This window comes from Leptonotus elevatus, chromosome 1 (assembly GCF_054856555.1).
Source record: "Leptonotus elevatus isolate MCC_2025b chromosome 1, RoL_Lele_1.0, whole genome shotgun sequence".
NCBI classification, from domain to species: domain Eukaryota; kingdom Metazoa; phylum Chordata; class Actinopteri; order Syngnathiformes; family Syngnathidae; genus Leptonotus; species Leptonotus elevatus.
This window is the reverse complement of record NC_141239.1, coordinates 17,939,672-17,967,110: the sequence shown is the minus strand read 5'-3', so window position 1 is coordinate 17,967,110 and position 27,439 is coordinate 17,939,672. Positions and strand designations below refer to the sequence as shown.

Below are 27,439 nucleotides of genomic sequence, written 5' to 3'. Positions count from 1 at the left end.
CATGCGGCACTACCCAATATTTTGTGTCCGGTCTGAACCTAGCATAATAGCGCTACATCTATCGGTACAATGAGAATAGACTATTTAACATACGTTTCACAAAGATGATGTGCCTTATTACCCAGTGCGCTTTATGTATGAAAATGTTTTAAAATAGACCCATTCATTGATATTACACAGTGGTTAATGTGCCAGAAAATAACCCTGTAATCTTTTTACCAACATTTTCTAAGAAGAAGAAGCAGCACCTTAGGGGTCAGGGGTCACAACAGCGCGTCACTCGCGTGATATGTTTGGCACAGTTTTAGCAACGGATGCCCTTCCTGATACAACCCGCCCATCTTTATCCAGGCTTGGAATCCGCATATGGCATAAAGGGTCGAGTCAAAGTCAAGTCAAATTTATTTATATAGCTCTTAATGACAAAAAAAAAAAACACGTCTCAAAGGTCCTGCCGAGAGACCCAACTGGATGTTACTGGTTGCCCTGAATGGGATTTAAAACCCAATCCAAAGTCAGCGGTGTTAACCACTGCACCATCAACAATTACTAACAATTGCACATTAATTGATTTCATACCACAAAACTGTCCAAATTTGTGTCCCGCTTTAGCTGGTCACAATAATTAACCCAACCTTGACTAAAAGTGTATTTTTGTGTGTAGTGTTCTTCTTTGGATTGTTTATATGTTTGTCATGCAAATATTTACTATAATTATGACTTTTTGAGGTTACAAACAACACTGAATGAACTACTAGCGCAGCGGCATAAAATATGTGGTTATGTATTTGAAGGCTCCAAAAGCCAGGCCTCCGTGACTTTTTTTGGAAGACATAAAATACTTAGTATTAAGTAGTAAGTAGGCCCCAATATTGGTATTTAGGAAAACTGCTTTATGTCACCCTCCTAAACCAAAAAAAATATCCTGGTAACTAACAAACATACAAATGTTTCCCCCCACTTTTCTCAACAATTTGCCATTAGTGGTGGCCTGAGAACTACCAACTGCTCTTGAATGAAATCCCATTCAATTGTGAAGGTGTAACTAATGTAGCGGCCTCAGAGTTGTCGGCTTCTGCCGCAATGTGACTGTAAAGAAGCTCATGAGGGCCAGTAACTAGATTTGTGATGAGAGGGGAGTTGCTTAAGTCAGTGAACTTCATGTCACGTCCCCGCATGGTTGGAAACAGCTGATCTAGTTTGGAAAAGACAGTGAGAAAGTCACGAGCCAGCAACACTGAGAGCCTCCGAGGGGAAAGTGTGTCATCAGCATAAAAATAGAAGCCTGCTAACGAATTCCTAATCATACTCCCCCCCCCCCCCCCCACCCCCCCGGTTTCCTCGAGGGGCTGTGTTAAAGAGGTTAAAACACCGGCCGGTGCATGAGAATATGCGGCACATCATCTCGAGAGATTTTTCATGGCATTCCAACGGGTTTTTTTTCCTGCGTTATTACTCACAGGAGTCACTAATTATCTTTCACTCAGTATCAGCCAACACAAATCCTTCCATTAAAAAAAAAAAAAATCCAATAAGGAACTTGTCCTCATTTCCCAAAACTCACAAGGGCATCAGGTTTCTTATGTGCCTTTTTTTTGTCCACGGAGTGACAAAAATGTCTTAAAAGCAAAATGCACCATTTGCACATCGAAAAGCGGTAGAGGAGCATCCCTCTTGACTCAAGCCTGACTGAATCAAGTAATGCCTGTGTTGCTTTTTACGAGTGAATAACTTCAGCGCCCTTGAGAAGAGGTCCCACATACTGATTGTAATGGTGTACGTGACCTTGGCGTAATCACCAAAGGAAAAGCAAGAAAGTGGAATTTAAAAAATCCTTTGTATTCATCAAAAGGCAAATGTCAGTGTTCCCACCGAGTGAAAGAGTGCTTTTACACACGTGTGAAAGGTTGCGAGGGCTTTTAATTCAGAGCGGCTGATGGAGGTGCTGCGTGTTGGCAGCGCACTGTGAGGAAAGAGCCAGACGCCTCCGTGGCCTTTGTGTGTCTCTGTTTGACCAGGCGTCTCCTGGTCCACAGGAGCAGCGTCTCGCACAAAAAAAAAAAGAAGAGAAGAACAAAGCGGCCATTATCAGTCCTATCGCATCCCTTTGGCTCCCGCGCTCACCGACACCCCCCGGGCTGGAGCTCGGCTCGAACACTGAAGCGGACTGGGAGGTCCATTAAAACACACAGGCGACACCTTGAGCTGTGGACAAACATCGACACACAATGGCGTGCGGCGGCGGTGGTTGCCACGGTGATGGGAGGAAACATAGCACAGCGGTGACAAAGAAAGGGAGGGGTCAGGCCAGTGAAAAGCCTCGGCAAACTGCCTTTTAGAAAAATAGCCTCTCCTTTTACTTTGTGTCAGCAACACTGTAAAGCATCTATTCACTGACATGTCGATGTTTTCATTAGCAACAATATAGCCAAATACTGGACCTGCGTGACAAAAATACCGTATTTTTACAAAAAGGGGGCCTCTGCTCTGCTCTCGACCTAATAAATCAACACGTGCATCTTACATGAACTAATATGTGAACCTCAAATGGACACCTGCTTTTTCCTACTCAGGTGACTGCACTCACTTTTAAGAATGCTGATATCACCACGCGGCAGAGTGTACTGGACACATATACGAAAAGCAACACTCACACCTATGGGCAATTTGGGCCTATTAGTTAAGTTTAGGAAGCTAGGTATATTCTAGACTAGTCGCCAGCACAGTTAATGAAAATAATGAAGAAACAAGAACTTTTCTTTTTTTTTAAATGTAAATGAAATAAAATATAAATGAGTATTTTTTTTTAACTAACGGAAACTGCATTTTGTTTACAAAACTAAAAACTAACAAAAACGACCTTATTTCCATACATAAGCATTTAAAGTGTCATGAAGGAACGCGAGTGGTTGAGGGATGGTGGACCCAAATCCAGGGAAACAGGAATCAAGTTCAATGTGTGGTACTTTTATCAACCATAGTGAGAAAGGTGAGCAGACAATCATGACTGAACGGACTGGTCGCCATGACTGGACGAGATGTGAGTAGACTGGTTGCCATGACTGGAACGAGCGTGACGTGACAGAACCTGATTTACCTTGACTTGACTTTCTGTGGAGTGACTTGACTTGGCTAGGACTACGGCTTCTTGGCTGTGACCAGGACGACTTGGTTAGCTGTGATGAGGACGACTTGGTTAGCTGTGGCGATGATGACTTGGTGGAGACGATGGCTACTTGGCTGTGACAAAAACGACTTGGTCGTGATGAAGGCGACTTGGTTGTGACAAAAACGTCTTGGCTGTGACAAAAACGACTTGGTTGTGACAAAGACGACTTGGTTGTGACGAAGGCGACTTGGCTGTGACGAAGACTTGACACAAACTTCCACACATAACATAGGCAATGCACCCAAACCAACTGGACAAACACAACAGACTAAATACACCAACACAAATGAGACACACCTGGGGAAGGGAAGACATACACAGGTGGACGTGGTTGGATATAACGTGGCAAGGGAGGAAACCAGGAACACAAGACAAAAAACACCAACCACAGACAAAAACAACAAGATCACCCATAACAAACAAAACAAAACAAAAACACTGAACTAAAACATGACATAAAGTTCATTTTAAATGTGTTTAACTTTTCTGAGTCCGTTTTATGACAGCTGTACAGCCATTCAGATTCGAACAGTCATTGCTGATAGTCTACGACTGGCCAAGTCAATCAGCGGACCTTAACCCAATAGAGCATGCGTTATACCTCCTAAAGAGGGGACTGAAGGGAGAAACTCCCAGAGACGAGCATTTCAAATGAAGAATGCAACAGTCTACTGAAGTCAACTGGTCAATGGTCACAGACTTGATGCGCTTATTGTAAGTAAGGGTTATCATCAAATATGAAATGTTAGTGTCTTTAAGATATTTTATTCATGTCTGCAGTTCTTCAGCTCACAAGTTTGTGGGTTCCATCAAAAGGTACACTGACCTGAGCTATTTAACAAATCTAGATGTAAATACCATGAAATAAAAGCTAGGATTCTGAACCTTTGTGTTATATTCAAAACACAAATTAATGACTTTATTATACAACAAAAACAACGGAATTGATCTTGCCGTGCCAATACTTTTAGAACGCAGTCCCTGTATTTATTTTGTAGATGGTTGTTGGTCTCTTAGTAAGGTCACACATTTTTTCAAATGGCATTTTTGATCGATACAGATATGACAAAAAACTAAAACGAAAAAAAAATCTCAACTAAGGGGATTAAAATAAATAATAAAATTTTACAAACCTGCTCTAAAAACAAATTATAACTAACTCAAATTGTTTATTAGTTAGTAGTTCACAAATCGCTGGTGTCAGGGCCAAAACCTTGTCATTCCAAAATCGTCACTTTTCAGGAGACCCCAAAAAACGGAATTATCAACAACCATTATCATTGCATCATCAGCTAGCCATTTTCAACATTTTGGATTGGTCAATAATTCATAAAAATGATACCTGTACCTGTGGAATGACCAAAAGTACAGATTTTTAAAGAAACAAAGAAGAAGAAATTTGCCAAATTGGAACTTATGAGGTATCGGATGCAACACATTTAAGTTGTTGTTTTTTTCTTTACATACAGGTAAAAGAAACCCCGATATTTCCAGTATTAGCTTCATTTTATATGACAAAGGAATTTTGTGGCTCATGGTGTGTTTTTTTTTTTTGGTTTGTTTTTTTTTCTGTGGGAGATGAAGGTTGTCGATCCCTGATGTTTTTATTTGGCTATCATGAAAGGTTTTCATGTATTTTAATTAACAATATTTATTTGCAGAAAAAGTGCTAGTTAAGCAAAATACAAACATTTGTTTAAATAAACTACTCTTAATACACTTTCAGCAGTTGATTAAATAAACACCCTCGGCCACAATAAGAGGACGTTCAACAAAAACACGGGGGTGGTTAACTTCTGACACACCTTCACTGTTTGGTTTAAATATCACTCAGCGTCCACTAATCAAATTCACACGTATTCACAATTAGTTCTAACTGGCGCAAGCCTGCAAAAACAAACAATCACATGTGCATTTCATTTGGAGGAAGACGGAGGCTGTGCACGTGATGGAAAGCCTGAAAAATGCGTGCAGATGTTTTGATCAATCCTCCTTTGTATGTGGAACGAATTATTTGGTGACGTGCTCTTTGAAAATTAAACTGTGAGAGAAAGGATAAGTGGCGTTTTGATTAAGACGCTATAGCGCACATTGCCTTTAAACGAGGGTGGCTAATGTCTTTTTTTGCACCTATGATGAATGAAAAGTAGTCCGTGTAGGGCTTATTTAAGATTGTGAATTTATCATTCCCTCAAAATAACTTTAAAAAAAAAACAGCCATTAGCAGATAAACAAGTGGCAACAAAAGTGAGTAGGCCCCTAGATGAAACCCATTCAGGCATTTTCCCTGCTTAGTGCCATCTGCAGGGGGAAAAAAGTCATGACAAAGACTGCACAGAAAAATAAATATGGTATGAATATTCAAGTTGTGATATCGGCAAGATGTCATATGTCATTGTGTATCTAATCATACTAATATGGTTTGCTTTTCTTTTAAGAAGCCCAATCCCACATTGAAGTGAATGCATTGAACTTTCAGCAACAATTCTACAGGTGGAATCTATTGTGTATTTCAAGCTAGTCTACGCGCCATCATTTCAATCTGCCCTCTCAATGTGACAGCTGGTCTGCAAAACAGCTGAAAAACAAGACGCCAATAGACAAGCTGTTTTTCCTTCCTTTTTTACTCACAATTCCTCCTGCCTCTCCCCTTTTTCTCTTGTTCCTTTTCCCGCCTTTGAGCACGACTCTTCTCTCCACCTGCCTGCGCTGCGGTGGCCTTGTCGGAACCCTAGCAATCCCCACTCCACTGCGGTGTATCCGCCTGGAAACTCCACAGATGCTGGCACTTTTTTAGCGAGCACGCACACACACACACTTACACACATCACACACTCCAAACAAGCAAAGTGATCGGATGAAGATGTCAGTTATGGCAAATAGAACTCTGTCACACTCCTCTATAACATCTTTGTCACTGTTTACCAGAGCGAAGAGTTGAACACACACATTTGCAGACACGCACACGCACATTTTTGGCGAGGAGATACGCTGTTATTATTGGCGAGTGGGAGTATTAGCACGTTGTTTTGGTGACAGGAAGCACTGTGATTATAGAAATGTGAACACAACTGTGGGTCCTACGTTATCTTTGACAGACTTATTTAAAAAAAAAAAAAATTAATTGGGCAGACACAAAAATTATTTTCTAGTTTCGCTATTTGAGTCACAAGACACCGCTATGCCACAATTAAATTGAGTTCCATCAACTTATTTTGACTTAATATTATTTGTTCAATACGAGACAGTGTACATTAATGAAGAATTCAATTGTGACTATGACTATTACAGTCACAAGGCTGGTTTCCCCCTGCTAGAAAGTGCAGGCCATGTTCTGGTGGGAAGGACGACTTAAGCTAGAAATACCTTAAATTCTCACATCAATCTCCACGAGCCAGAAAGTAACTTAGACTAACATTCACATGGACCAACACAGAAAAACATGGTCAGAGGAATTTATTATTCAACTTTCCCCATTTGAGTCACAATTACAATTGTCAGTTTATTGCTATCATTGTTATGTCCATAAATCAGGAAAAACGCCCAAAAAACGGTAAGGTGTGGTCTTTTTGCTTTTCTCAGATCAATATCTTGACTATTCTCAGCATTTTAGTAACACTAGAAATAATGATTGTCCATTTGTTCCAATCATCGTAAATCAGAAAATAACCACTTTACTTTTCTTGGATTAATTCCTTGACTATTTTCTCTATTTGAGTGACAACGGAATTCACATTCCACATTCCAGCCGCCCCATCATCTATTACACTGTATATCAAAGTATTTTGTACTAACACACAAAATATGTAGTGTCACATTTTTTGCTTTTGTCAGAGGATTTTTTGTCAGCAGACTATTGTTGCTACATCCGTGAACCAAAAAGTAGACTGCAAACTAACAAAATGGCCAGAAAAAAAAAAAAAAGACTTTTTCACTTGTGCTGTCGGAAATTATTTTTGCCTTTTTCGTCATCCTCCATGAACGCAAAAGTAGCTTGTTGATTAATATATGGACAGACAAATATAAAAATCAAATGGTACCTTGACTTATATGTTGAATTTGTTTGGTGACCATGCTCATAACTCCTAATTGGGGATAGATAGATTATCGTCCGGGCCGGTTATCGGTAATGACAATATCGCCATCGGCCTTTTTACGAAGGTGAAAGCCGATAAAGCTGGTAACTCACTGCGAGGTGAATAACTGTGAACGTAGCAAAACTTTTTCATCAGGATTTGTAAGATTTTCACCGTTTTTACTTGTCGCAAATGCATTTCGAACATATTGACAATTTTTTACTCTCTGCGAAGACCTTTTGAAACCTTTTACGAACTCTGACAAAAACCCCAAATTAGCTACATTCGCTTGCATTTGCCGCTTAGTGAGATACAGGGAACTTTTCATTTATGGATTTATTTAAATTTCCACTTTATTAAAAAAAAAATGATGCTAACACTGTGAAATCTGTACACTTTTTGAAAACTTTCGGGAATTTACTTACTTTACTTTTTAATTAAGCTTGCTGATGCAATTTTTGTTAGAATTTTTAAACAATGTTGTCAATTCTTTATGTATTTAAAATTAAAAGAAAAAGTTGTTTTTTTTACACTATTATTTTCTCTTTTACTGCAAATGAATATTGGCTTGAAATATCGATTATCGGTCTCCTTGACTACTAATAATCTGTATCGGTATCAGCCTTGGAAAAAAAAACATATCGGCCTATCACTACTCATAATACTTTCCCATTTCAAATCATCTTTCCAAATTGAAATGAACGTAAACACCGTTAATCCATTTCAGCCCCGCAAAAAAAGAAGTAACAAAAAAAACGCGCCTCAATCAAATCCACCAAAATCGCATTACACCATCTGCGCCACAACTTAGACCTGTTTTTAGATCACCTAAAATCTAGTCCACCTTTGGTCACCAAACCGCCGGTCTATCTACCAGGTTCACAAACACGCTAAACTAGAATATGAAGACGCTGAAAATGGGGGCCCTTTGAGTCATTCTCCATGAAACAAAGTATAATCAGGACTAACATAGAAACACAAAACTGCAACAGCTGGACAGAGATCAAGAAAGTAGTCAAACAAACAAACACAAGTACAGGTCTCTACGATATTTTTTCAAATTTGTTAACAACCTTGAAATGGTTAGTTTATTTGTGTGCAGAAATGATTCTGAGTGGGAGGCAGCAAAAGAGAGGGGTCTTAAGCACTCGGCTTGTTTTTCTTGAGTCTGCCGGGGAGGGAATGAGGGATCACGGGGTGAGGAGTCAAGGGGAGGACAAGGTGACTGATTGAGCCAAGGTATTAGGTCAGAGTGAGGCTGCTGAATCAAATCCAGCAAAGACCCTCCTCAAGACTAACTATGATCAAATGCATCACAGGCCTCCGTCAACACGTGTGTCCCACCGGACGCTATATGACTTCCACATGTGCACTCAGACCAAGCTGCACCGCAACACACATTAACGGGCTTATCAGCACGCAGCTCACAGCGCAGCGGCTGACAAAAGGCGGGTTTCGCCAGAATAATGGATGCGTGAAATCAATCTGAGAGTTTCAAAAGGTCATCATGTGCAAAGCGACAGCTCCTGGAGCAACAAGAGGAAGCCATATAATCTGTGAAAGGGGTCCGCACAAAAGCCCCCAACAGCAGGACTTTAATTTAAAACGGGTGAACACCAGTTGAGTTGTCTGGAAATTCAAAAACGAGGATGCTTTATACACCGGCCGGACAATTAATGCGCACCAATCATCACCGGACGCTATTGAGAAGAAAATTATTCTGCTCCACTCAGTCCATTTATAAAAGAAAATGTATTACAAAGTACATGCTGCTTTCACACCGGCATTCATCCACGGCCCTTTCAATACCGAATTCAATTATGCAGAACACCTGAACAAACAATATCTCACAGACAATTATCCGGCGCCTTGGAAACGGTTAGAAAACAAATTAGCAGCAAGAGAGTGCGGCGGTATTTTGGGCCGGGTGCGCTTACAAAGCTCGCTGCACGACAATTTCTTCGACGACTGCTGAACTAAACAGACGTGACTGGTTTGAGGCGTTTATAGAAAGGCCGCCTTTTCTATTAACACAATTTCCCAACTGTAATTAGCACTCCGTGTTCCCACCAGCATCTATTAAAATGTGTTTGACCAAACTCTTGCTTTGATGTTTTGAGGCCAGCAATAAAAACTTCTCAGTTCCCCTTAATTCTTCATTTGCGTATTTTGCCACCTTCTGCTCAAAGTCAGAAAAATTCTGATTTATCAGATGTCCCTAAAAGATGAATGTGACTGGTTATCCTCAATCCCCTACGACTGGGGTCAGCAACCTTTCCTGTCAAAAGAGCCATTTTAGGCCAAATAAATAACAAAAAAAATCTGTCTGGAGCCGCAAAACATTTGAAGATTGTGATGAAAGGAACAGTGCGTTAGTGTTAGCCGAATGTACTGAGGGCCCAAGAGCTAATGAGAGCTGCACCAGAACACAAAAATATGCCGTATCCAATTCATTTTCTTCTACCATTTTGAAATTTTTCATACTTTTCACACATTTTAGACTATTCTGCCTTTCTGTCAAGTTTCTATTTCATTTTAGGGTTACTTTATTACATTTTCTTTTCTGCCTTTTTTAAAAGTCAATTCTCAGATATTTTTGCCAATTTCATGGACACTTTATGGTCATTTTCAGCTTTTCTTCTTCCTTTTTGCACATTTTACGGTCACTTTTTGGACATGTTTTCATCTACTTAATAATGTGGACAGTTTTTGAATATTTAATTACTATACGGTATTCATTTTTTTGTAATAATTCATTTAAAGAATATTTTATCAAAAAAATAAAAATAAATATTTAAGAAATATATTTATTACAGTACTACAATTTATTTATTTATTTTAGAGATCCACAGGAAGCCATTGGAGAAGGACTAAAGAGTCACATGTGGCTCCAGAGCCTCGAGTTGCAGACCCTTGCCCTAGAAAAACACTCAGGGCACTCATGGTCAATCTCAACAGTGGCCGGGCCACAGACTCCATAATTCTGACGTGAAACTGAACAATAGTCCATCAGGAAACGACAACTGGTTGTGCAGAACGTGTTTCACAAGTCATTCACCACAATAAAAATGACAAGAAGAAGAGTTTACGACCACATTGTAGTTTTCAAATAAGCTAACAGCTAGCCTAGCTTCTTCTCATTCCTCCTCTACTGCTACGCTTTCTCCTTTAACATTTCTGGCAGTCTGGATGCCCTTGGAACCGTTTTGCCTCTCATAGGTCAGTCTGGGTAGTGAGTGAGTGCTATGACAAACATCTGGTTTGGGGGAGGAGACTTGCGATTGTCGATGGAGATATGGTTGTTATGTGTGCGCTGTGCTGTATTGGTCATCTAAAGTACATGACACACTACAAGAGCAGCAAGAATGCACGTGCTGATTTTTTCCCCCTTGTAATGTGTGGGGTCTTAAACAAAAAAAAAAAGGTAATTTTGTTGAAATCGTACGTGAGGACCAAGCTTGATATAGACATTTTTGAAAATTAATAGCTTACAAGTTTGTGGGAACAGTTTGGGGAAAGTTCTTGAACTAGTCACCTCAACTCAACCCCATCAAACACATTTAGGATTCACTAGGATGGAGATTGTCAGCAATGAAACCCTACCACAGGTTCAACTTCAGTGACCTCTGACATTGCAAATTCCCACAGAGACACTCCACAATCTTGTAGCAATTCTTCCCAGAAGAGTTAAAGCTGCAGAGGTAACGCCACATTTCCTTCAGTTTTTACTGCCTATGGGTGTAATAGCAAAGTGTAGTCATACTTATGGACACAGACATTTTATCCATCCCGTGTATCTTAAGATGCAAAACTGCTTGTCACTGGTGTAGCGGCCTACTTACTGCTGGGAACACACCTGTATCATGTACCAGAGGTGACAGTTTTGCTGACAAATGATGAGAATCGTTTTTTGTTTTTTTTTATTGACGGACCATGCACCAACGAAAGAGGGTTTTCGCCCGTCACTAGAATCGTTACTAACCGGGTCAGTACTGACGGACTCTCTCTCTCCGTCACGGGCTCCCGTTTCATTGACAATTGTATGCAGGCATTAGTTCAGGGGTCAGCAACCTTTACTGTCAAAAGAGCCATTTTTAGCCAAGTAAATAACATGAAATCTGTATGGAGTCATAAAACATTTGAACATTGGATGAACGGAACTGCGTGTTAGCGTTAGTCTAATGTACTGAGGGCCCAATAGCTAATTCGAGCTGCACCAGAACATAAAAATATGCTACATCCAATTCATTTTCTTATAAATTTTTAAACTTAGATTTTCTGCCTTTCTTCTTTTGGTATTTTATGGCTATTTTTGACATTCTTTTCTGCTTTTTTTTTTTTTGCTATAATTTTTCTGATATTTTGGGCATTTTTTTTGCAATTCTTCTTTTGTTTTTGGACAATTTATAGATACTTTTTGAACGTTTTCTTTTCTGCCTTTTTTAAAATAAAAAAGTTCTGACATTTTTGGCAATTTCATGGACAATTTATTGCAATTTTCTGCTTTTCCTCTTCCTTTTTGGACATTTTACCGTCACTTTTTGGACATTTTTGGGCAATTTTCATTTGGCTTTCGTCTCATTTTTTTTCTGTCACCTTAAAAATTTGGACTCTGACATTATTTGAATATTTAGTTAGTCATTTTTATTTAATCAATAATATTTTATCAGAAAGAAAATATGTACAAAAATATTAATTTACTCCTAATTTTTTGAGAGGACAGCCATTGGAGAGGGACTAAAGAGCCACATGTGGCTCCAGAGCCGCAGGTTGCAAACCCCTGGTTTAGTGCTTATTCAAGTGTTTTAAGTCAGGCATGTTGTTGGACAGCTACGGGGTCCTATGAGGGGATGTATGGAGTCTGTTTGGCTGTGCCCCTCCTAAACGGCGACATTGGTGAGAAAGGAAGAGAATATGAATTTAACAGCCAATATCAGGAAGACTGAGTGAGTTATTGAAGCTTGTCAATTGGAACCGAGTCGCCATTAAAGCTGCATTGTTTCTCCTATAGTGTGTCTGGCTACGCTTTTTAACATGAGTGTTTGTGTGGATGAGGTGCTCCACAGAAACAACTCACCTCAAAGTGTTATTCACCTTTGAACATATGAACATACGTTAACAATTGAAAACATGCATTGATGTGTGTAATGCAGAAAAGGAATTTCAAATCGCTACTGCCACTGCATTTTCCCTTCTTCACATACACAATGCGCACATGACGTCACATCCGCAGACAGAGGGTAGGAAATTCGAACCTGAATCCTGGCCAGAGTCTTGTAGGAGTTCACATTGTGAACAGCTAAGGTGTTAATTTACCAATTAAAAAATGTTCAGTCGCAAAGGGTAAATAAAAAATAAAAAAAAAGGTTACTGTAAAGATATTTTTGGGCAAATTGTTACAAAGTGCAGCTATAAGTTATAATAACATAATGGCTGAATTTCTTTTTACAGTGTATGGCCGACCGATTACAGCGTTGGTTTTTGCAGGCCTCTGCTCTCAGACCAAACCCCGAAGAGCACCAGTGAGCTCTCTTGGCAAAGCTATCATTCTGTATTGATTGGGCAAAGGCCCAACAACCCCTCACTAAAAAGAGATTAAAATATCAGGCTTGTCTCAGACGTTTATGGAGTGTGTGACCTCAGCCGAAGCGAGTACATACATCATAGTCCATCTCTGCGAGCCACGCTGAATGTTGAGTGGCAGCAGAGGCGACAAGTTTGAACTGCAGAGGCAGAGATTTCATTTAGAAATTGCAGGTGCAACTTCAAAATGTAGCTGTTTCATTAAAAAAAAGTCACACCACGTGCCCTCACATGTAAATGTTCAAACGGTATATTGCACTGGAATGTGTCTTTCGCACCTTCTTTTGGCGTAAAAACGGCTGAGATGGATGCTGTGGGAACAGGAAAGGAGACAAACGGCGTCAAAGGATGTGTGCATCCATTCACAGCTACTTTCATTATAGAGCAAGCAGGTCCTGTCAGCGTCTTTTCATTACACGGGCCCGTATATCCACCGCCGGTGTCCGAGCGGTCCGCTCTGTCGCCTGTCAAGAAGAGGCGCTCTCGGGGAAAGTCCGCCTATCTCCCAGATCCCACCCCCCGCTACCCTCAGCAGGCGAGAGAGGCCAGGCAGAAAGAGAGGAATCGTGTTTGCCATCAACAGCTCAAGAGAGTAGCATGGCAGCAAGATTGATGACACCCTCCCTGAAAGTAACAAAAGAACTCCTGTGCACGAGGGCCCGCTTATGGAGCTTGATAGAGTTGTCATCCTCTTAATAAACAGCTCGGATATGTCAACCGCCGAGGCAGCGGGGACGCCGAAGCCACGCTCACCCACCAAGCCACGGGCGGGATCACCTACTGGCACGGCGCTCCATATGGAGCCCCCCCCCCCCCCCCCCCCCGAGGGTGTTAGCGAGGCAATTACTGGAGAAGAATAAATACATGACAAAATGTTCACGTTTGTTGACTTTCGCTGCATTGTGAGCGTCTCTAAGCAAAATTGCATTGTGACTCCCATGAAAATTGTAATTCATCCCAGTTCTGGCTGTGATTTTATATCGCAAATGGCACTTTTTGTTTTATTAACATCTGGGGAAGAATGTCAGCTGCGGGACAAATCAAATGATATGCAGGTTTTCATATATGGGAGCTGATATGCGAGTGCAATAGAAATAAGCTTGACGATATTTTAGTTTGCATTCCGGCTATTTTATTCCCTCTTGGTCAGGTTCATTCGACCATGTGGGAACTCAACAATCTCAACTTGGGTGTCGACCAAATCAACCACATATCTTTGAGGTGATATTGTAATGATTCCAAAAGGGACCAACAGTGACGTAACTACGGTTAGCAGGTGCCCAGATCGAACATGTATGAAGTTAACAGGTCATCTGAAAGCCGCACATCTTGCTGGTTGCTCCAAATGTGCCCACCTCACTTTGTGTTGGACAGGTGCTTTAGTATTTTGGAAGTCGTGGTTATACATTTCTACTCATTCAGAGCCATGATTTGACTGGAACTGGATGTTCCACTTAAAAAGGAACAAATTAGTCAAACCTGAATTTTTAAAAGGTTACACATGAACATGTTTGTTTTCTGGAAGTGGAATGCCCACCATAACGTGTGAACAGCCAAGAACATAATTTTTGACGGCGAGCCATTTTGAATTTTGTCAAATTGCAGTGACAACTCTGAAAATATTCATTATATCCCCCCCACCCCCCACCACCATCACCATCATAACACACACAAACAGTTCCTCTGCCCATTAACTGGCAGCTAAGCTAGCTCAAGATCCGCCATTTCAGAGTTAACCAAATTATAAGAGCTCCAGCGTTTAAATAGATAAGCTTAAGCTAACAGCATAGCATTCAATATTGCTAGCTAGCTGAATTACATTTTTTGCTGTGCTAGAACTAAATAAGCAACTACCCACTAGCACTGTTTTTATCTTATTACTCAGGTGGACAAAACCCTTTTTCTGTGATTAACTTCATATGACAGTGTCTCACTAAAGCTACTGAAATAATGTGCGCTGAGAAAATGCAATTATGTGCAGCTAAAGTCCGACAAAGTTTGTATAGTTCATTTTAAACTTGCATCTAATGTACTGTAACATAAGAAGAGATGACACAAATGCCACACAACTGTATTTGGTGAGGAGTTAATATTGTAGCGCGCAGTCAGACACTGATCCTTTTAAGGTTTATTAGCAACATCGCACAGAACGCTTTTAGCTAACCATGGTAACTCGGAGACTCGTGTGCCACATTCATTCTCTGTATCTATGTGAAGGCACTTTTCAGAAAGCATTGACAAACTGAAAAAAAATAAGATCTCAATGTGTGATCAAAAAACTGTGACATTTTGGATTGTTTAGATTGTACAAGTAAAAAACTAGTCGTTGGCTCAGCAGTATGTGGGATGAGTTTCACCATGGCAAAAAATAAACTATATAAATATGTACAAATTCTTGATCGATGGGTATTTTGATGAAAACATTCCACACACATGTTAAGATAACCAGCAATTGTAGCAGTTGAGATATGTTGTTTTGGTGTGTTTGATGAGTTAAAGGAAACATAAGTTCTGCAGATCAGGTGCCCTATTATTAGTGTAATCTGCTTCTGACTGCCCGACAGCTTTAAAATGCGCTCCGCTATTTGCTTATAGCCTGCTTGATAGTCTCGATATTTGATTGAGTTACCTAAATATCCCAATTGTGAACCGGTATTTCAACTGATTTGGACCAGAAAAATGAATCTATGGACAACATGTTCAAAGCCAATCTGGAATTCATTGGAACAAAAACAGCAAGTATTAACAACTATGTACAATGTAGCAAAACCTCCAAAAGTGTTGTTGAAGTAGATACTTGACATTTTGGGAGCTATGTGAGAAAATGGGCTGCGGGGTTGGCTGGCAACCGGCTGAAAGAATGTTAGGGGGTGTTGTTGTGGCACATTTTATTACCTTGAAATAGAGCTGCACTTCTCTATGCTGAATTCAACCTTTTATTAAAGCATTAAAGTGTTACCAACAATGGAATATAAAACTCAGCAGCACAACTAAATGAGAAGAAGCACAAAAAGGCCAAATAATCCAAAAAAAAAAAAAAGAAGATCTTGGTCAAAATTAGTTTTTTACTTCGAGGAACTTTATTAGTTATGGGCACAGTGTTGGCTCATTTACTGTTGTCACAACTTGAATTTCAACTTCATCACTATTACCGTGACGTGCAATTAACTTACAGATTTTTGCAGTTGTGTGCTAAGAGTAATATATATTTTATCGTGAGCCATGAGGTCATAAGTAAAATGGAAAGAAATAACAGGCTTCTATTGGGACATCCTTTTGCAAAAAATAAAAAATAGTGGTGGACGTATTTTATATAATGACAGAAGCAAAAATTGTGTATATAATAAATAAATTTAGACCGTGTTTATTGTCTAAAAACATCCTTGGTTTGAAATATACACAAACAGAATTCAAGAATGAGATAACCCCAAATAAAGGCTATAAATGTTATCAGCTGTATACACCGTATTTGAATTCAAGAGGGCATGACAAACACACATTCTTGCCAAGAAAATAGAGCAAAAGAAATGCATTTTTATAAAGTCTGCCACTTACAATATTCACTCATTTTGGGGGGTAGGGGGAAGGGGTGGGGTGGAGCAGCAATGTTGTTGTCTCAATTGAATCTGCAGCCCTCTCCTGGTGTGATACCTAGTTAAAACCAGCAGGGTGTGAAATAGTATTTGGAAATAAATGAAAGTGACTATGAAACAGTGGAGTTGGAAGATATTGCCGTGTCAAGATGACAGACAAGGCCTGGAATGGAGCGTGAGGGGGAAAAAAAAAGTTATTATCCCAAAGAAGAGCGGGGAGGCTGGATTAAATGTAACCCATGATGGCTCACACAGCTCTCTGACTTTGCCCTCATACAAACACACGCACACACACGTGCACGCGCACGCACGCACGCACGCACGCACACACACGCACACACACACACGCGCGCGATGATGGAGACAACAATCCCGGCTGCAATAGCTCGCCTGTTGATTTTCATGTGAACAATCCATCTTATTCCAGCGCCGCGGTGCCAATAAGTGTTATTGCAAAGTGTTTGCCTATTGACGCTCCGTATAAAAGTGCTTTAAAAGAGCTTTGGAGCAACACAATCCCTGGAGGCTCTTCCTCGCCTGATTTACAGCCCAGCTGATGAGTCACATAGGACACGCCGGCCGTTGAAATAGCGACGACTGTGTTGTCAGCCTTATTCATTTTTAAAGTAGATTCCTGTTCTCTGGTGTGAATGCGTCCTCAGAGGTCACGATGGTATGAGTACAGCGGGGGATCGTTTTAGTCTAATTGCCAAAAGGTTGTAAAAAAATATGTGGACGGCTTGGAATGTAGAACACGGATTCTGCTCACGTGCCGAGTCATCGGGTGGCAAACTCAAGGCCCACGAGACCGCCACGTCATTTTATCGATTTACTTTTCTTTGATGTCCGTTTAAAAGTAGTTAGCCATCATAAAAATGAGAATAAGCAAATGCACATGCAAGTACTTAATTAAGACTAGGGCTAAACCGATTATCGTCTGGGCCGAGAGTCTGCATTTCGAACAATATGAGCATCTGCCTTTTTAAAACATCTGACAGCCGATAATAGGCTAATTTAAAACCGTTAACTTCAGGGAAATATTCCTTTAAAATGTAATTATTTATAAGAGATGCTGCTGAACCTGGAAACTCTCTGCACCTTCTGTTTTTGTTTGAAATGAAAACATTACATTTAGGACACTTTGAGAATTTGTATTTTTCAAATTTTGGTGTCGATTTCCGTTTCAGTGAAAATGAATAATCGCCTCCCAATATCGGTTAGCGGCCACCTTGATGCCACCAATCACAGCTCTGCTTGCGAACGTCACATTACGTAACTCAGAAAGCAGGCAAGCTGTGCTCTGAGCAACTGTGAGGTCATTTTCAGTCGACAGCAAGTGGCAAAATGGACACCCCTGGGGCGCATACAACATATTGTAAAGTATTGGGGGGGGGGGGGGGGGGGTCCTTTTTGATGTGTGTGTATGGCACAATAATTCCTTTTACACTTTGCTTAAAAAAATAAAGTGCATGTTTTGTGTTAAGGCACATACTGAACTGGGATATTTATAAATCAGACACCCCCAAGCTAACGTTTGTGCGAGCATGTGGCTATTCGGCTGTAGCTCCACCCTAGAGGGTACCGCACCAATGACGGAAGAGTGGCAAGAAGTTAAATATTTGCCTCCCAATTACACACTGCACAGCACACTAAACTGTGCCATGTATAAGGGTCCCTTTGTGCATCCCATTTCATAGATGAATGAATGACATGCAATTATTAATTGAAAGCATGATGATGAAAATGAAGTGGCTCCCACACACACACACACACAAACGCACGTTTTTCATTTGAATCTTTCATTGCACACACAAAGAAGTCTACATTGTCCACTGCCTGTCACATTCTGCAAAAGGCCTTTTAATTACATTTTGACAAGCCAGTTCATTACACATAATACATGTTTGACGTGTAATAACTGTTATCAAATTGAATGGGGAATGTTGATTTAGGTTTTTAGAGCTATATGGAGAAAAAAAACATTCCTTTATTATAGACTTCCCATTTATTATCAAAGGGTCATTGGATAAGTAAAGGCTTTTGTAACAGCATAACAGTGTGTGTTTTTCAGTTATTTCGTCACAGAAGAAGAATGGAAACGCTGCCAAAAGAACTCCTCCATGGGTGCATGCTGCCCTCTCTAGGTGTCTTGACGGTGTTGCACCTTATAATTTAAATAAAGAATGCAAAAAAATAAAAGAACGTTTCTCAACGTCTAACGTTTAATCTTACCTTACTTTAAAAAAAACATACAGATATACAGTATTGTATAATTTTGCTATCTTGCAATAAATCTCAAACAGAATACTGTATTTCTTTGTTTTTCTTACATTATTTTCTCTGAAGTGGCGACTTAACTTAAATATGGAAGTACACATCAATCCTTTGAAACGCTACAGCACAAAAAAATGTCAATTTTGCATCTTAACATCCACAAAGACTGCGCAACTGGACTTTTTGTATATATATATATATATATATATATATATAAATTTTTTTTTTTTTACCTTTAATCCAAAATGGATTCCTTCATTTCTGTGTTTTTTCGGTTTGAAGTCTCTCTATGTATGTAAGCAAAAACCCTGCATACCAACCAGCAGTGTTAATTTTGACAAGTAATAGTTATAATCTTTTGACTAAAATTAAATAACGTTTTAGTCCTAATTTAGTCATTTGATGGTATTTTAGTTTGAATCCAATTTTAATCAACGAAAATAAATTTAGTCAACTAAATTGACAGTTTAGTCAATATTTTATATCATCTCATACATTTGTATACATTTCAACTTTTATACAGAAAATTATAACACACCTATTTGTGACTGTAGTTTAACACGCAAGACATTTAATACAACGGTGTCTTTATTAATTGTTTCAATGAAACATGTTGAACTGACAATAATATAACTTAATTTTCACCTAAATTAAAAAAAAGTTCATAATTGCTTGAGATAAATTTTACAGCTTGCACAAATGAATGTAAAAATGTTTGAACATTAAATAAAGTGCAATTAACACTGAACAGTTTCTGAGTGGTTCTTTTCTCCCAGCCGCGTTTTTCTTCTGATTGGATTGTGTGAATTTTCGTCACTGTCTTGTTTTCATTTTCGTTTTAGTCTATTTTAGTTATAGTTTTCGTCTCAATGAATGACTTCTATTTTAGTTTTCATGTCATTTTCGCCTGGGAAAAAAAATTTGGGACGAAAAATGACGAAAAAATTGTGATGCCTCAAACTTCCTCCTCTAGTTAGACGGCTTGACTAGTTTGACATTAATGACTTATTTTACACCTCTTTCAAAACAACAGTTTGTTCTGTCCAAAATGTGGACATAATTGTCCTCAAGGGAAAGTCCATTATTTTTGAGATTTGCAGGGACTCCTGAGACTAGACCTGTAGAAGCTGCTCGCTGATGTTCTGCCATATACTTTTAATAGAGTAGCTGCTTAGTTTCTCCGATGTAGAGATCACTGTGCTGCATAAACAACATGATTGAGTTTGTTTCTAAAGATTTCTCCTGCTCGATTTGACTAAGGCCCAGTCTGGATACCCACAGTTAATAAGAGGCTTGATGACGTGTGTACGCTTCTTCTGTGTCACATTGTTAGTAGAAGGATCTTCTATGTTCTGTCCTTGATGGTTCTGACACCCCCAAGTTTGTCTTCCAGTGGGTTATGGGAAGGTACTGGTCTGTGGGGGTAGGTTAGGTTTCCTTCCTTCCCTGGTTGGAAATGTATTGTCTTTGATGTATTCCAGAGCAAAACGGATGTTTCTGTCCACAGAGTTGTGTTCAGTAAACAAATCTACTTCAGAGGATGACCTTAACCCATGTCGTCAACATACATGAACAAGTGACTGGGCTTAGTTCCGCTAAAGGAGTGCAGTGCTTTCCTTCCCATTTTTTATGTATCTGGTGTCACAATGTGCAATGGAGTGTGGAAAACAATGACCACCAGCCTTTATGCATGTGAATTGCACAACATCGGTGAGAAGCTTCTTCGGGTCAAGAGTCAGCAGTTCATTTTGGTGACCACTTCCAAATAAGCTTTAGCCTAGCTTCTTTGTCTTCCTTGAAAAATACTCTTTCTTCTTTGTAGTTTCTGTAAGCCCGGATATCCTGTGGCACAATGCCGCCTCGCATAGGTTAGTCCTGGTACTACCACAGACACCTGGCATGGTTGAGGTGTGTGGTGAGCTGTGTTGGACACGTTTTAAAAATGGGTTTAAATGTTAGAAATCGCTGTGTGTAAGTAGGACCACTACGGGAAGTAGCGCTACTGCTATGCTAACACTTTCAGGCAGCATTGTTGCTCTCATAAATACGCCCGCATAGAAACAAGGGTTACTAACATTCACAGAGATTCTCCCAACCAATTACCGGTGAATATACAAATCATGTGATTTGCAGATAATCCTCTACCTGAACAAAAACCCATGCTGGGCAATCTGACACAAGTTGACCTAGCAAGGACTTGAGTTTGCATGTGAGCTGTCGCAGCACATGTCTTTAACTCTTTGACTGCCAGACGTTTTCAGAAAAGGGATGCCGCCAGTGCCAGCCGATTTAAGCATTTTGACTGATTTTCAAGGTCCACAGAAAATGTTCTGTTTGGACTATGGAAACACACGTACTACCAAATGAAAGATTGGACTTTCATCTTTCATCAGAAAAAAAGAGTTTGTTTCTACCTTATTCCGTTCTTTAGTAATCAACAATAGAAAATGGTTAGTTTGACCCAATTTCGCCCGTGTTGGACCAAAATACGGAGAAATCAAGCTTTTAGTGAAACGATATTATTTCATGCATTCTAGTGAATTTGACACTTCTTTTTGTCCATGAATGATGCCACAAACACCTAAATAGTGCTTTACTTCTATAAAACACTACCACCAAGAATGAAAAAGTGTTTTTTGATAGCAAAATACGTTTATTTACATTCAACAGTGTAACAATTTGACAACAATTTGGCAAACTATTTACAAATGTGTGCAACTGTGGTGCTATTTACAAATATGTGGATGTTTCAACGACAGTTTTTCTTTTTGTAACACTCTCCTGCGTGCAAAGAGACGTAACAGCATTTGCACAACAGATTGCCTCTTCGCGTGTGCCACTTTCTTGCAGGCCGTTTTTTTCCGGGGAATAGCAAGTATATACTGCAGTGTGTCATCACGTCTAATATCAGGATCATGCTACGGTTACGTTACGGTGGTGTTACGTCTCGCTTCCCCGTGTCCTTCAGTTGCTATACCGGGTTGGTAGGAGATATTCTGATCCATTTTATCCACTCCATTCATGGTGGCATCGTAGTCCAGAAACAGTGTCTTCTCCGTGATCAGACTGTACCCGCTCCTCCGATGAATATGCATTGGACTCGGGGTACTCTTCATTGTCCGATCGAATGTCCGCTTGTGCAGCTCCGCGTTTTCCGGCCTTAGCAGCGCTAGCCGCGCTAGCCGCGCTTTGCCGATGAGGCTTACTACTTGTTCATAACAGTCACGCCAAAGCTTCCAACTTTGGCGTAGAGCTCGTTGTCATCTTCATCATCATAATCAATCTGCATTGGTCGATGCCAACTCTCCATCGCCCGATCGAATGTCCGATTGTGTAGAAGTACCCGGCCGGCTATTGTGCGCGTTTTCCGGCCTTAGCAGCGCTAGCCGCGCTAGCCGCGCGTAGCCGGTGAGGCTTACTACGTGATAGTAACAGGCCAAAGCTTCCAACTTTGGCGTAGAGCTCGTTGTCATCATCATCGTTGACATCAATGCGCTTTTTAGTATTGATTGATGCTTTCCGTCTTTGAAAAAAATGCTCAAGCGTGAGCTGCTTGTAACCGGTTGCTTGGTCTAGCCATTGTGGCTTGGATCAGCCATTGTCTCCTCAACACTCTAGCTCCGCCTCACGTCTTCTACTGACGCCCACGGTGGGCGGCCCATCCAACCTTGTGCAAAGAGAGTCATCGCTGCCCTCTAGGGGCCAAAACGAGTCTTTGACTAATCAGATCAGCCTGATTCTTTCAGCACAGCTGCCCAAGGCTTTCCTGCACCCGTTTTTGAAAAAAAAAAAAAAAAACATAGGGGACGTCTTTTAACGTCCTCGGCGCCCTTCCCTAGGTTTATGCTAAACGTTTTATAACGTTTATGGCAGTCAAAGAGTTAATTACTAGAGAACATCCAGACTGGCGAGGCACAGCAGGTCATGCCCTCCAGCTCACCATGACAATGAAAAAAGACAAGTCGGCTGTAATTTTATCTTCAACCTGGGACATAACCTCAGCGTAGTTGAAGGAAAATTCCCCATGTGGGACTAATAAAGAACATGGAACGTAAATTTGTCGTAGGTTTATGGGTGTTCGGCCCACACTCAGAATGTTAAGCACAAGGTACCGGCTTGTAATTACTATTACATTAATTAGCCAAGTTTAGCTGTTACAGTGCATCCAGGGACTTAATACGTGTGTGTGCGTGTTGAATACTGACTGGTCAGCTTAGATTTCTTCTTCAGAAGATAATAACGGAAATTAATATACATACAAAAGTTTCATGGTCAAATTACTTTTACAGTCTCTGTTTTTATTATTTGTTCCACTAAAGATATACGGGGCGGGGGTCCTCAATATGCCGGAAAACTCACCACAAAAGAAGTCTGTGCATCCTGGTGGAAATATTTGTATTTCAATGGTCCTGAACACAACCTCCCAGAGAGAGGGAGAGAGACTGGTGGATAGATGGATGGAAAAAAGAAAGAAAGAAAGAATCTGATTAACTGTAATCCCAAAACTTGTGTATTGTTATGACCTATGAGTTCACTTTTACTTGACACATTAAAAATATAACAAAAATGGTGTTTCTATTATCAGTTAAACAACACTCCCCAATCTTTCTCAGGCCAACAATGAGACTAATGTGTGCTTTTCTCGCCAATTACATTGATTATTGTAATGACCTGCTTTCTGGTCTTCCCAAAAATAGTATTTCAACTTTAATATTGCAAAACTCTGCAGCACCTGTCCTGACGAAGACCGGAAGGTAAGAGCATATTACACCAATTTTAAATTTTTTAGGTTCTCTTACATTTTTTCAAGTGACTTAATGGCCTTCGGCCTTCTTATCTTTCAGAGTTGCTTTTATCCTATGAACCCATAATTGCTCTCAGGTCCTCCGGCCCCGGCCTTTTAGTCAGTCCGTAAGTCAGGACATACAGTCATGGTGAGGCATTGTTACAATTTTACAACCCACAACTGGGAAACAGTCTGCTGGACAAAATGAACTAGCTTTCACTGCTCCGATCAAAGATAGTCTTAAAAGATTCATAAGAAGTAGCTCGGAACTGGCGTTGAGCAACGAGGGCAGTGGCGCTAAGTGAAACTCCATCTTTGTTGCCAAATATTTGTGTCTAATAATGCACAGACAGCAACTGTGTTCTAAAAATAACTTTATTCATCATAAAAAGTTGGTTGCTACATTTCATTCAAACGTCACTTTTCGACACTGAAAGCGACACTTTGCGTCGAGTTGTAAGAAGGGACATTGCGGCAGGTTCTAAAGAAATTTTGCATTTCTGTTTCTATTCCACTCATGCTTTTAATGTATATTGGGCTCAACGGTGGTCCTTGTCACTCTAAAGTTCACAAATAGCGCCTTAATTTTGCTATTGTTGAGAACTAAAAGATGTCAGCTGCACTACTCCACAAATGTGCCCAAATCATCCCCATTTGAAAGTAGGTACAGTGGAATTTCGGATTTCGAACGTCTCGGAACTCGTACAAATCGGACTTCGACAAAAAAATCTGAGTAAAAAATGCCTCGAAGTTTGACCTCATTCTCGGATTTTGAATACCCAAGCAAAACAAGCAAAGCCGAACGTACCTTGATCGGGTAGCCGAGTGAAGCCGAGCGATGCCGAATGCTCACGTTGTGGTAGTAGAGATGAAGCGCTGCTCATTTCCAGTCAGAGCGGGTGAATACTCCCGAAGGTTCTCCGTACGTTCGTGAGTGCATTTTGATTTTTCATCGACAATCTTCTTCGACATGGGCCCAAATAAAGACAGCAGTGCCGGTGGCAGAAAAGAAAAACGTACATTGGTACAAACCACAGTGGATTTAGGAAGGAGATTCTCGTGCCGTTGTAACTACGGTGACTACTTCCGTAAATACTGGAACAAGGACTCCCTTTAGCTGTTCAACAATGTGCCTGACGCTAGCACACAAGGACCCTTTAGTAGTCTAACAATATGCCCAATGTAAAATACACTAACTGAGCACTGAACTAAAGCATGCAAGCATTAACACAGCATTTTTTTATGCACTGATGCAATCACACTACAACAAAAAGGTAAAGTATTTTTATTTTTTAATTACTGTACAAGGTGGACATGTTTTTTTTTTGTTTTGTTTTTGTTTTTACATAAATAGAAATTAAAACAGGAAATTTCAGTTTGGGGATCTTGGGAATGGATTAATTACATAGGCATTATTTCCTATAAGAAAAAATGTTTCGGAGGTTGAACAATTCGGACTTTGAACACTTCACAGAAACGAATTGTGTTCAAACTCCAAGGTACCACCATTCTTGACGTTAAATTACGGTCTCATGATGGCAGTCATGGCATCAAAGTTTGGCGATTATTTCAAGAACCATAGAAAAGGGTGTGCGATGAGGGCACATTCACCGCTGCTTGCAGTTTTTATTTTTGTATTTGCATTTTCCCACTATACTATTTCTGATGTGTGACACTATTAAAGTTAAACTTTTTTTTTTTATGTTTTTGTTTTATCAAAAATCTCTCTATTTTTTTTAAACATGTTCATGTATTGGGAATGGGTATGATTATATTGATTTTGGAAAAGGAACTTAGAGTCCCAAAGTCTTTTTGTCCATTTTGTATGTTATGCCAAGCTAAAAAATCACATTATTATTATTTTAATCACTAACACAAAAATTAAGCCAGTGTTTGAATCCCTTGGGGCCTGTCGCCTGACTGGCTCTCCGTGTCAAGTGAACTTACCTTTGCCTGAGCATCCTTTTCTTTGTGACCAACAGGAGGCGCTGTGCACAAGCAGAGAGTATTTTCTGCAGCGCAACAGAAAAGCAGTCATTTTTATGTAAGATGAATTTGACATTTGTGTCCATACATGGATAAGACTTAATTAACATCAACACTAAACCAACCTATGTGAAAGAGATGTTCAGCAGCCAGCTGGTGCAGCTTTAAAGATTGTCATAAGGACTCCAGCTGGAGGATCAACACAAACAAGGAGATCACCTCCTGAGACAAAATCTGCTGTGGGAACAAAAAGAAAACAGGATGAACACACTCGCTTGCTAAAGATTCAATTGATGCCACACAGAGTCTTTCAAGTAAACCAGCCCAATTACATATTCAAAATTCACACGTCACATTCTGCTGAGGTCTTCCCTAGAGTACCCGTGCACACAACGTCATCTAAGGATTCTAGGGCAGATTTTGAGCTAAGAGACTCTGAAATCCACACGGGAAGGTACTCCAATTTCCTCCATGATGACTAAATGGCCATTTTAATCCTACATTATATATATATATATATATATATATATACACACCATATACCTGACTCTCATCTGCCTTTTTGATGAGTACACCACCTATATAATCTCACTCGTTGGCGTTTTTAATATTTAACTTATGTAATGTAATGTGAAATGCAATCATCTCTCTGTGTTTGCATTGTGTATCTCTACACACCTAGTCGATTTTTAGACAGACCTGGCGCAGCTAAACCTTGTTTTTGTCCATCGTAGGCGGCAGCCATTTTGCCACTTGCTGTCGACTGAAAATTACATCACAGTTGCTCAGGGCTCAGGTAACAACCAATCATGGCTCGCCTGTTTTCTGAGTTTGGTCGTGTAACATTCGCAAGCTACCTGACTGGTCGTTACTTGAGCGTGATCAACTGTCATGCTACTTACCGTCAACAGCAAGTGACAAAATGGCCGCCTCCTGAGATAGATGTGTGGACAGTGGGTGGATTTTGCTTGTGGGGTCTAATTGAAAAGAAAATATTTGACTCGACTTCTCCTTTAAGTTCAAGGTTTAGTTCACATATGCAAATCAGATCATCAGACTTTATGGCATTTAAAATTTTAACTAGAATTTTTTTTGTTGGGGGGGAAGTGCAATATCAGTAGTTTGTCTTTAGAGTAAATGAAGGATGCAGACAAGCACAACCAAACACTAATAATGCCATTTGTTATTGTTTTGACCTTATCTTAACCACGCTTAAGACACTTTAAGATTTAAAGTAGCACTAAGAAACTTTTCAACCTTAATAAAAAATAAATAAATAAAAACTCTTCTGATGAAACATCGACCTAAAACGAGTTGAATGGTACCTTTGCCATGGCCTGAGGGGGTCTGTATCATTATTACTGGCACTAAACAACTTTGAGGAGGATGGTAGGAACACTGTCACACACAAAAACTACAAATGTGCTGACTGCTTTATGGCATGCGTCACTTCCCATTTCCCCATTCGTTACAAAGACGGAAGTCAATTTGAATGCCGTGAGCTCAAAAGTGACGCAATGCGCTTGTCCTCATGAGAAACGTGGTCTTCCTTTCGGCATAACGTTACGACTTTGTCCATATGGTGGCGCCATAATCAACATAAACTGAAAGTTCCTTAGTGTTGCTTTAAATGCTACTCTAAGTTACAGTTGTAGCACGCTAGCTCACTAGCGTGTACTGGACTTATGTGCACATTTGTATGATGCCGATTTTAATAAGTTTAACATTCTGCCAAGCATGTCGCCAACCATAACATCCATTAACTAAAAGTTGAGCTGCATTGTGTTTGTTTGTCGGCTGCAGGCATGTGGCGAGAGCACAAGGCCGTTGGGCTTCATGCCCCATACCTAATATGATCCGTGTGGGAACTCCAATAATTGCTTCATGATATTTCATAACTGCCCCTTTGAGCTGAAGTTGAAAATTGTGGTACCTGGGAAGAATTTATGGGTCCCCAAGAATGATGTGGAGA

The 27,439-nt window shown here is 40.1% G+C and overlaps 1 protein-coding gene across 3 annotated transcripts in view; it reads right to left on the bottom strand.

Moving 5' to 3' along the window:
• Nucleotides 1–25,443, bottom strand: part of LOC147181147 (pre-B-cell leukemia transcription factor 1) — a 145,760-nt gene extending 120,317 nt beyond the window's left edge. For 2 of the 3 annotated variants that reach the window (XM_086079816.1, XM_086079843.1), the window contains exons 1-2: nt 24,290–24,565; nt 23,055–23,137 (exon numbers count right to left, since the gene is read on the bottom strand). The gene's annotated coding sequence lies outside the window, so the exon portion shown is untranslated. Of the gene's footprint in view, nt 1–23,054; nt 23,138–24,289; nt 24,566–25,428 lie in introns of those variants that run through there. The other variant, XM_086079823.1, reaches the window with a different exon arrangement.
• Between the last annotated feature and the right edge of the window lie 1,996 nt (nt 25,444–27,439).